Genomic DNA, 12,155 nt, shown 5'->3' on the forward strand with positions numbered 1-12,155 from the left:
AGAAAGGATTTTATGTTAACTTAGGGATTTTGGGGGATTGAGATATGTAACTTACTATGGCCGAGTATTGTAGCCGCGATACTATTCACTCAGGGGTATTTTTGGAAGATGGAGATTTATTTTTGTTAGGATTTTAATTAGGTTTTGGTTTAATACTCTTTATAGCCTCATTTTAATAGTTTTATGAAATTTGATAAATTTATTCATTGTGAGTTGAGTTTATCTCCTCTTGTTCTAGAATGAATTTTTGAACTTATCAAAAGCAAATCACAACCTTTGTGGCGTTCTTCCTTATAATTTAGGTTCTTGAGACAGGTTCTTCAACGGGTCTAGATTTTCATATAATATAGGTTCTTGAAACGAGTTTCTTAACGGGTCCAAATTTTCCAATGGCTTAATTTTGACTTTCTTGGGTGAGTTTTCAAATTGATTGTGGGTTTAAGGGATTCTATTCTCACGGGTTCATATCATTTGGTATTCAAAACTCGGTTTCCATTCAGGTCTGATTCTATCTTTTAATTCTTGCATCTTTAAATTTAATTCTAGGGCTTCATTATTCTAGGGTTGCAAAAAAAAAAAAAAAAAATAGGCGACAGAAATTCTTATGGTTTTTGGTTTGGCTGAAATTTGCATCACCTAGGGTTTCAAAATTCTAGTGTTTCTTGCATCACTAAATTTATCAATTGCTTGGAGTGCCTTTTCATTGTGTCTCATCTACTTCATTGTCAATTCTTGTATGCTTGAATTCAATTGCTTATTTTCACAATTGAATATTGTTGTTTGTAATTGAATTAGAGAAAAGAAGAGAAAAAAAAAGAAAAGAAAAATTAAAAAAAGAAGAATAAAAGAAAATGTAGCATATTCAAAGGTTGCTACATAGTTACAACAAAAAGAAAGAAAGACATTTGTTGATTGGCTTTATCATCAAAGGGGCTGAATACATATTTCTAGTTCGTATCTTGTTTTATAATTACTCTTTCCCTCATTTAAATTCCTTGAATCTCGTCTCATTTTTTTCCTTCCTTATTTCTTGTTCTTGTTTCTTGGATCTATATTATTGGTTGGAATAAAACAAAGTTGTATTATCTTAATTTAGTTTAACTAGTTCTTAAAGAACTTGAGCGGAAAAAATCTTGAAGTAAAAGGTAAGAGAATGTAAAACTATTATTGAGAAAAAGTCAATTAAGAGTGAAACACGAGTGGAGTGTCATTATTTGAGTGTAAACACGTAAGGGAGTGTGTGAGATTTTCTACTAACATTTTTTTTGTGCAGCACATTACGATATCTCATAGGAGTAACTCATCACCAAAAGGGATGGCAGATAACTCATCCTTTGTGTTGCAGGCCATGCAACAATAGTTTGAGCGGTTGAACTTGGTATTTGGAGAAGTGAGGGATATGATGGATCATCAAGAAGCAGTGATTAGAAATCTCTAAAGTGAGAGAGATAGGAGGCGACATGAGCTTAGTATTGAGAATGGGTATGAGAATGGAGAGTATGGTGAGGATGAGGAGACCTAACATCTAAAGTTGGATTGGGTAGATATAGATGAGTTAGGCGTGAAAGAGGACTTAGGGGAAACCCAAGGGGTCGAGATGGAGTAGATAGAACCTTGGGAGCATCAAAATGAAAATACCATCCTTCCAAGGTAGAACTGACCTTGAAATTTATTTAGAGTGAGAGAAAAGAATAGGGTTTGTGTTTGATTGTCATAATTACTCTGAGTAGAAGAATGTAAAGTTGGCGGTAATTGAGTTCACTGATTATGCGATTATTTGGTGGGATCAATTAGTGACCAATAGGAGAATAAATCTTGAGAGGCCTGTAAAAACATGAAAAGAGTTGAAAGCTAGCTATCATGAGGCGGAGATTTATACCTAGCCACTACTATAAAGACCTCTACCAAAAATTACAAAATCTTACACAGGGGTCTAGGTGAGTAAAGGATTACCATAAGGAGATGGAGGTGGCTATGATTTGGGCTAATGTAGTAGAGGATCAGAAGGCCACGATGACTAGATTTTTTAGTGGGTTGAATAGAAAGATAACCAATGTAATTGAGTTGCAACATAATGTGGAGGTAAAGGACATGGTGCACATGGCTATGAAGGTGGAGAGGCAATTAAAGAGAAAGGGTACAACAAGGTATACTTCGGTTTCTAGCACTCTTTGGAATCCAAAGTGGGACAAAAATGATCAAGCTGTAACAAATGAGAAGATCGTACCACCTAAGGGGAAAGATAAGTAAACTAGCAACAAATCCAAAGTAGAATCCCAGACTTCACGAAATAGAGATATTAAATATTTTAAGTGTTTGGGTTTAGGGAACATCATCTCAATGTCCAAATATGATGTTGATGATTATGTGCGACAATGGAGAGGTGATGACTAAGAGTGAGGGTGATAGTGAAGAGATGCCCGGGTTGGTTGATACTAGTGATGATGATGGAGTGGAGTACCCCGTGACAGGTAAATCTCTTGTTGCCAGACGTGCTCTCAATACACAAATCAAGGTGGATGATACAGAGTAGTAGAGAGAAAATATTTTCCATACTAGATGCCACATCAACAATAAGGTATGTAGTATGATCATTGATAGGGGGAGTTGTACTAATATTGCTAGCACTATTTTAATTGATAAATTGAATTTACCTACCTTGAAACACTCTAAACCATATAATGGTTGAATGATTGTGGCGATGTTAGGGTAAATAGGCAAGTGTTAGTTTCTTTTTCAATTGGAAAATGCATGGATAAAGTTTTTTGTGATGTAGTGCCTATGCATGTTGGCCATATTTTAGCACCCCCTATTTTGGTGCTGTAAAGCAGATTTGTTATGTAATGTGTTTGCCGTAGGTGTAGCCCATTTCGATCACGACCTGCTTGGACTCATAGGAAAAAACTTAGCACACCCAGATCTTTAACAAGAAATGAATCCTTGAGGGATGAAATAAAAGAATCAATTGCAGCCTTGCTTGAACCAGTGATTAGAATATCATCAACGTAAATCAATACATATAACTTCATAGATTCAATGACATAAATAAAAAGTGAATAATCAGTAGTAGATTCAATGAAACCATATTCCAATAGAGACTGGGAGAGACGGCTAAACCAAGCACATGGTGCTTGTTTTAGACCGCACAATGATTTATGTAGTCTGCACACATAATCTGGGTGATTTTCATCAACAAACCCTTTGGGTTGCTCCATAAAGACTTCCTCATCTAAGAACCCATGTAGAAAAGCATTTGAAATATCTAATTGACGGATCTTCCAATTAAATGATACCGCTAAAGTAAGGATCATTTGAACTGTGGTGTGTTTCACAACTGGCGAAAAGGTTTCGCCATAATCAATTCCATACTGCTGATCAAAACCATTTGCAACTAAACACGCTTTATAACGCTTAATGCTACCATATGAGTCTTTTTTTATCTTAAAAACCCATTTATTTCGAACAATATGCTTACCAGATGGGTGGGGACAGAGGGACCAAGTGTCATTGGCCATTAATGCGTCAAACTCATGCCCCATTGTAGCACGCCATTCGGGAGAAGATGCTGCTTGCATGTAGGTGGAAGGCTTAGTTTCGGTGACCACCATGGCAAGTACCTGCAGAGGATGACAAGTCGAATACACTGTAAAATCATGAAAAGTTTTTGGTTTGGAGTTCCCAGTCATGGATTGAGTTGTGACACGACTTGGGTTTGGGTCTGTGTTGGTGGGTATGGTTGTGGCTGACGGGATCAGTGGTACAGGGAGTGTGAGTTCAGTTGGTTCGTTTTGGGTCTAGGTTGGATTAGGCACAAGGGAAAGGTTTTGGCTTTGAAGGTCTTGGTCGATTTGGTGAGAAGGATTGGGAATTTGTTGGTCTCTTTGGTCGAGTTCAAATGTGGGAGATGGGGGTAGGTTCGAAGAAGGAATAACTGGAAAGGAAGTGAACATACCTGGGGAAACTTCGCTTGGTGAGGCAGGAGAAGAGAGGACTGCACGTGTTGCAAGAAATTTGGATTCATTGAAGAGAACATTGTAGGACACATACACACGTCCAGTTTTGTAATCAAGACACCTATACCCTCTTTGTTGACTAGCATAGCCGATAAAAATACACTCTTTACTATGGAAAGAGAGTTTGTGGTCTTCATAGGGTTTGAGTAAAGGATAACAAGCCGAGCCAAAGAATTTTAGATGTGAAAATTTGGGAATTTTTTTGTGAAGCATGTAAAAAGGAGTTAAGTGATGTAACACTTTTGCTAGGAGTAGATTTGTGAGATAAACAGTTGCGAAGAAAGCATCGGCCCAATATATATTCGTAGGTGAGACCAAGCTAGAAGTGTTAACTCAGTTTCAACAATATGACGATGTTCTCGTTCAGTGATCTCATTTTGTTGAGATGTAAGAAGACATGTTAAGCGGTGAAATATGTCATTTTGATGTAAAAGAGATTTAAAAGAGGTCGACGTGAATTTGCCACCGTTATCAGTTTGTAATTGTTGAATTTTACAAGAAAATACATTTTCCACGAGGGCCTTGAATTGTTTAAAAATTGCAAAGACTTCATTTTTAAGCTTAATGGGATATAACCAAGTAAAGCGAGAAAAATCATCAATAAAAAGCACATAATATTTTGCTCCATCAACCGAATACATAGGAGATGTCTATACCTCTGAATGAATAAGTGCTAAAGGCCTAAAGGATTTGCGAGTTGAGTCACTAAAGGTTAATTGTTTTGATTTTCCTGAAGGACATGCCGGGTGTCGAGAGTGGTAGACACACCGAGGTTGGCTGCAAAACAGGAAATTTTATTGGAATGATTTTTATTTTCTGCAATTGGAAAGAGTCCGTTCTTAACTTGCCCTTGGAGTAGAAGTCGACCCGTGTTGTTCTCCTTCACAAAAAAATCATTTCCAATTAGTATGAAATATCAATCATTATCCAAGCAAAAACGATTTATAGAAATTAAGTTTGAGGAAGCGTTTGGACAATGAAGAACATTGGAAAGAGTAAAATTGGAATGATTTGTAGTGAGAGAAGTGGTACCCATATTCTATATCACCAAACCTGAGCCATTTCCAACTATGATGGTTTCTTCCCCTTCATAAGGCTGCGAGGTGGTGAGATTTGTTGTGTTACTGGTAATGTGTGCATTGGCCCCACTATCCGCATACCACACCTGTTAAGCATAAGAGGTGTTGCCTTCAGCAGCCATAGCAACAAGATCCAATGGTGGTAAGCGGCCTTGATAGGAGAAATTAAATCTGTTATAGCAATCAAGAGCCTTGTGACCTTTTTTATCACAGATTTGACAAATGAGCTGATTGTTAAGTGACTGTTGTGCATCAGGCCTATTGTTGGAGGAACCCATAGGAGCTGAGGGCAGGCGAACAAGCTTGTCATGAGAAGCCAGGTCCTTTGTTTTTCCTTAGGGGTCCTGGTTTTGAATGTGTTGCCGCAAAGGCAAAATTTGTCTCGGCAGGTACCAAGGTAGAGGAAGCCTCCATTAATGTCTCGAAACTTAGAATCTCAGTTTGAAAATTGTCCAGAGAAAACTCTTTGTCTCTTGTCGCAAAAGTAAAGGCAATTACAAACGACATGAACTGTGGCTTGAGCCCACTCAAGAGATAAGTGATGAGATCTTGTTCATCCACAGGTTTACCAGCAACGGACAATTGATTGGAAAGAAGCTTGGCCTCTTCAATGTAAGAAAGGCAGAAGCAATTACCTTGGAAAATTGTTTGAAGTTGCCGTTTGAGGAAAGTGATTCAGGATCACGATGTGGATAAGAAGCGAGCTTGAAGGGAGTCCCAAACCTGTTTCGAGGTCTCTAGGTTGAGGACTGTGGAGACAAGTTTCTCCACAATGGAGGCATAGAGCCAACTGAGAACGTTGTTATCTTGTTGAGACCAACGTGTATACTCCGGATTGGGGGAGTTATCGGGCAAAGTCTTTGCTGGAGCAAGGTTGGTGCCATCAACTAGGCCAACCATGTCATGACTCTTCAAAAACACCAAAAATTGGATCCACCAAGTAAGGTAATTGGGGTCATCCAATTTCAGAAATTGGGGGGTATTTTGCAGGGAAGAGGCCATTGGATTTTGTGATGATGGTGTTGCGGAAGCAAAGTTGTAGGATTTTCTTTGTTGGGCGTTAGCCTTAGCTGGTTGATACCATCTTAGAAAATAAACTGAATGGACATGGGAAAAATCGAGAGGCCAACTTGCCTTCTTCTTCTACTTCATTTGATTTAAATATTACTCTAGCATTTTACATAATACAGCTTTACAAAGTTAAATATGAAAGTATACAGTTTTACAAGAGTAACTATGGTAATGTAAAAAATGGAGGTATAAGGGAAAATCAGAGAGAGATCACGTTGATTTAGGATGAGATTGAGGAGGAGATTGTGTTGTTGCTTTTAGTTTGGAATTTCCATGTATAGTTGCTCGAGATTGAGGAAGAGATTTGATTATTGTTCTTGTTTTGGAAGGTCCATGTATAGCAACTCTTGGAATTTTCATGAATACTCTGTCTAACAAGCAAGGCATGGGTTTTGTTGCGAAGATCAGACAGTAACTTTTTCTTCTCCTCCCGTTCTTCTCTCCTTGAAAATGCAACTATTATGTTATGAAAAATCTTATGAATTTTGCTCATAATATCTTCAAGAGATGACTCTACTTCAACTATTGCCTTCTTCTTCATCTCCAACGAACATACAAGTACAATATGGCGGGCATTGGGGGCTTCAATTTTATTACCAAAACTCCTTTATAGCAGCAACATCAGCATCTATCTTAGCTTGGAGAGTTCTAAGTTTCTTCTTAGACTTAGAGTATTCTTTACACAAACAAGCAACTTTGAAGCAGTTAGATTTAAGATCAACCAAGGACTGTTTCACTCGTTCCTTTATTTGAAGGACCTCCTTACTCAAAGAAGGAATCTCCTCAGTGATCAGCTTTAGCATGGCAACTTTAGCCAATAGTACTTTAGCCAACCTTTATCTAATTGCATGCCTTAGTGATGCTAATAATAACATGCCTTTGATATATAGACAGATGCATGCAGTACGTACATGATTATTAGGGTGTGGCTCAAATATGAAATTTTAAGCAACATTCATCATGTCAAGGACTACTAGTTGACAGCCATTGCTATTTAGGTTTTCTTCTTCAAACCAAAACGGAAGCTGATAGTCATATTATAACATCATAGAACAATGAATTTTTGCAATAATAGAATGGTAAATGACTTGGGAATTTTTTTTATTGAAAAAAGATGAATGACAAATAAAATGATCAACTAAAGTGACAAAAACCTAAAACAAGTGTATTGTCTATTCCTTTTTAGACTCATATTCTTCAAAAGAACTCTTTTACATGTGATAGCTAAGATATAACAAAAAAATGGTATATGATAAATTAATAAACCGAAACCCTAACAAACTTTTTGGTTTCTTTTGTTGTCGAGCTCGGATTCCAACAAAGAATTCTTTTTTATTTTGACACGTGTGATAGTAGTTATAATACTTTAGAGCATTTTAATTATATGATAGGTTGTGATAGGTTGGGAATACCACGTCATTCATATTCTGAGACATGACCTATTGATCATTTCCCTTAGTTTTATCATTTGGCTTATGTAACGTACTTTATGCTTACTTTAGAGCATCTATTTACTTATCTTTTATCTTAGTTATTTCTTTTCAAGTTTTGAATGAATATTTCTTGCGCTTAACATTATTTCTTGTCAAACTTAGAATGAATGTACATATTTATATATAATAGGCCCAAATTTTCTTATATTTTGTTTGCAACTCTCTAGCTACAAGAAAAATGGTCTTTTTCAGCACCCAATTACGTCACAAAAAGTACTTAAAATCGCCGCATTTGTGTTTTCCCATCATTTTTTAAGTCGTTGCACGTCAGATGCCATGTGTTTGTTCACTTCTGTGCTAAAGCAACGAAGATATTCCCCAATTAAATTATTTCTCATATTTCCTTTTTATAATGAGCAACTATTATTATCTAAGTTTAAACCTATTCTTGCTATTCTATGTTTGTCTTCCACTTAATTAATTAAACTTGGATGTGGGTCGGGATAAAAACACTTAGCTAAAGCTAAATCTTGCTATAACTAATGGTTGCATATATATATTCTTAGACCTAGATTTATGAGAGATATGCACTGAAGTACTGAAGACATTAATTATCCAACCGAAACTTAAGTTGAAGATTCATCTCAAAGCAAAGGTTTATCAGTATGTCAATTGTCAAATACAACATGCTGGGAAAAAGGATAGAAGAATATTACTAACATAGTAGTTAGTTAACTAGTAATGACATTTTAAGCATGCGTTAATACAAAACGAGAGCACTTACATTTAGTTTTCTCTCCACCAATGGAGTGAAATTTATTGTTACTTTCTACATTATTCCACACCTTCTGATATTTCCATTTCAGTCATTGAATGAGGCTTTTTATGAGGAGGAAAACCTGGAGCCGGAGATACTTCACGATCATCTTTCTTAGAAGTTTCCCAAGTATCAACTCTCTTTCCCTTGTGATGGGGAGGGAAGTCTAGAGGGGGAGAGATTTCATGATCATCATCAATATTTGAAGTTTTCCTAGTGTCAACTACTCTCTTTCCCTTGTGATCAGGAGGGAAACCTGGAGGGGGAGAGACTTCACGAGTCACGACCATCATCAGTATATAAAGTTTCCCAAGTGGTAACTCTCTTTCCCTTATGATGGGAAGGGAAGCCAGGAGGGGGAGAGACTTCACGATCATCTTCACTAGAAGCTTTCCTAGTGGTAACTCTCTCTCTTATGACAGGAAGGGAAGCCTGGTGGGGGAGAGACATCACGATCATCATCATTATTATCCCAAGTGGTTACCACTCTGTTTCCCTTATCACAGGGAGATCAAAAACTAGAAGGAAGAGAGACTTCACGATCATCTTTATTAGAAGTTTTCCAAGTAGCAATATTCTCTTTCTGATGACGAAAAGGGAAGCCTGGCGGGGGAGAAACTTCACGATCATCATCAGCATTTGATGTTTCCCACGTTGCATCTCTCTTTTTCCTTAACACAAGGATGGAAGTGGCATGGAGGAGGAGAGACATCTCTATCATTTTTGTTTGAAGTTTCCCGAATAGCAACCTTCCTTCCCTTTTGATTTCTCATTTTCTAGAGCATTGCAAGTGTAAATGAACATGAAGTATTTTTAAAAAAATTAATAAAATCAGAAAGAGAAGAGAAGTATATATACAGACATTAACGTAATAATCCCGGCCCTACTCCCAATGTTGTGTTAAAGCCTTTTTCCTTTGTTCCTTTATAGCCACACACACACACACAAACATACATACATACATATATATATATATATATATATATGTGTGTGTGTTTGTGTAGGTGTAGTAGATTGATTAAGAAATCTAGAGACTATCATCTATAGTACTGGGGAAAAAGAAATTAAGAAAAAACAAGGAATGGGAAAACTAAAGAATAGCACGGAGAAGCTTACGTACTTCAAAAATATTGTGAAGAATAATTGATCTTTCAAACTGAAGTTAAACCCTACGCACGGCCTGAAACCTGAAGTAGATGGAGACTTGAAGAAACAAGTGAAACTTGTGGGAGGAACTGATTGAATGCGATTGTAGAGTATATATATACATATATGTATAAGAGAGGAATATCTTCAATATATAAAAACTACATATATACAGAGGGAAGGATTTGTATCTCACATGTGTTTTTCTGGAGGATAAAATTTATAAGGTACTGCATGAGTACTAAGGTATGAAAAATGTATGCATGAGAGAATGGAGGCCGCCAGAGGAAAAGGTATTGAATGTATTGAGTATAAGAAAGGTTCTGTACTATGCTAACACTACTGAATCAGGTTCTGTACTATGCTAACACTACAAGATTCATCTTTATATATATAAGCGAGAGATGAAAGCTCGAGGATCGAGGAGAGACTTCTGGATCATTTTTGTTTGTTTGAAATCTCCCCAATAGAATTCCCTCGTAATTTCTCATTTTCTAGGACAATATTGCAAGTACTGTACATGAATGCGAAAATTCATTTTAAAAAATTAATAAAATCAGAAAGAGAAGAGATCAAGTATATATACAGACAAGATAGCAATCCCCCCACTCCCAATGTTGTGTTCAAATTTTCCTTTATTCCTTTTTAGCCATATATGAATCTTAATCTTACAAGCTGCAGAAAACCACACACACACACATGATACAAACTGCAAAAAATCCAAAGAAATGTTTACACTAATACGTATGTTTGTGTTTAAATAGAATGACAAAAATAACAAATCGCATATTGGTGTATGACCGAGTAGGTTGGGATGATATGCAGATTTTTTTTTTTTTTAGAGCAATGCTATGTACAGTTCCCATTTGGGAATTGTAATGCAAGTCTAGGCAATTTTATTTTTAAAAATTTTTTGAATTACAAAAATATCCCAGCCTATAATAATACTTTTTTTCATTTAATAAATAGCCTGTATATACAATCTTCAAGTGGGGAATGCAAATAAAATTTCTTTTTTTTTTAAATGCAATATAATTAATCATTATGTCATGTAAATGGTGCACGTGTGGAGAAGCCTTATTCTATTCCTAATGTTCCTTTCACTATGCATTCATACTAGTCATCACTCGCACAATGGGGTAGAAAATGATTAATTCTATTCTATGTTTAAATTTGTTTAGAACCTAATTATATATATATGAAGTTGTTTAATATGAACTTCTTTAATGAAATATATATAAATGAAAGAAGATTGAGTTTTTACCGACGAAAGAAGACGGAATGTTTGACCTTTAAATTTTCATAACTTTTTAATTAAGCTAATTTAAATTTATGATGATTTAACAAATGAAATTAGGAAAATGTGGCTCAACTACTGAAAAAGACAAAATGCTAGACATGCAAGAGAAAGAAAAGTGTTTAATCTTTAAAATTCTATGAATTTCAAAACTCTCTTTTAAATTTATTGTCATTTATTTTTAGAAGTAAAAAGTGAAAAGCATTTTGGGAATTAGAACAAAAGGGTCTTTTTGTGCATAATAAAGAGTCATTTAAAATTTTAAATGAAATTAAATGAGAAATAACAAAACACCCGTAAGAAATAAACAATGATTATTAAAAAATTAATTAAGAAAATTATTACAAAATTATTGATATGCTTATAAATTACTTATTAACTGTATATAATTAATGGGATCTACAACCATCCATGCATGTTCCAATTATAGCATATAGATTTGCACCTTTGTCATGATTAGGGGTGTAATCCAGTCGGTCCGGTCCGGTCCGGCGATGGATCGAATATTTTCAATCCATCGCCGGACCTGACCGGACCGAACCGAATATCCATAGGAACCTGATCGGTCCAATCGGTCCAGCCTAATTTTTTTTTTAAATCAATTAATAAAAAAAATTTATTGAAAATACTAAATTAAATTAAGTGATTTATTAATGTGGATTATGTAACAAACTCAATAAAAAAAATATTTTATATGGTCAATGATAATAAATTAGATGAAAATTACATTATTAATTTATATAATTACTATATAATTAACTAATTGATATTATATATTAGTTAAATCATAGAATATTAACAAGTGTTAATAACATATTTAAAATTTTATATTGTTAATAGTGATAGGTTAGATAAAGATATATATAAAATATTGTTAAATTTATAGAATATTAACAAGTATTAATAACATATTTAAAATTTTATATTATTAATTGTACAATTATTATATAAATAATATATATATAATATTTTTTTTTATTCGATCGGTCCGAGAAATCTCCACCCCGGGACCGGACCGAAGACCAAAATTTTTCTATTTATTAGACCGGACCGGACCATGCGTTTTTTCCGACCTGTTGGTCCGGTCGGTTTCTCCGGTCCAGACCAACCGGATTACACCCCTAGTCATGATTTAATAACATTATAGCTTATAAGCTTATTATTTTATTCATGATGTTTTCATATTATAAACCATGATTTAACTATTAGCTTACTAACATACTCATATTGCGGTATAATCAATACTATGAATTTTACAGTATTATAATTTTACAATATTACATTTCTAAGATTAAATCA

This window comes from Juglans microcarpa x Juglans regia, chromosome 6D (genome assembly GCF_004785595.1).
Source record: "Juglans microcarpa x Juglans regia isolate MS1-56 chromosome 6D, Jm3101_v1.0, whole genome shotgun sequence".
In the NCBI taxonomy this organism is placed as follows: Eukaryota; Viridiplantae; Streptophyta; class Magnoliopsida; order Fagales; family Juglandaceae; genus Juglans; species Juglans microcarpa x Juglans regia.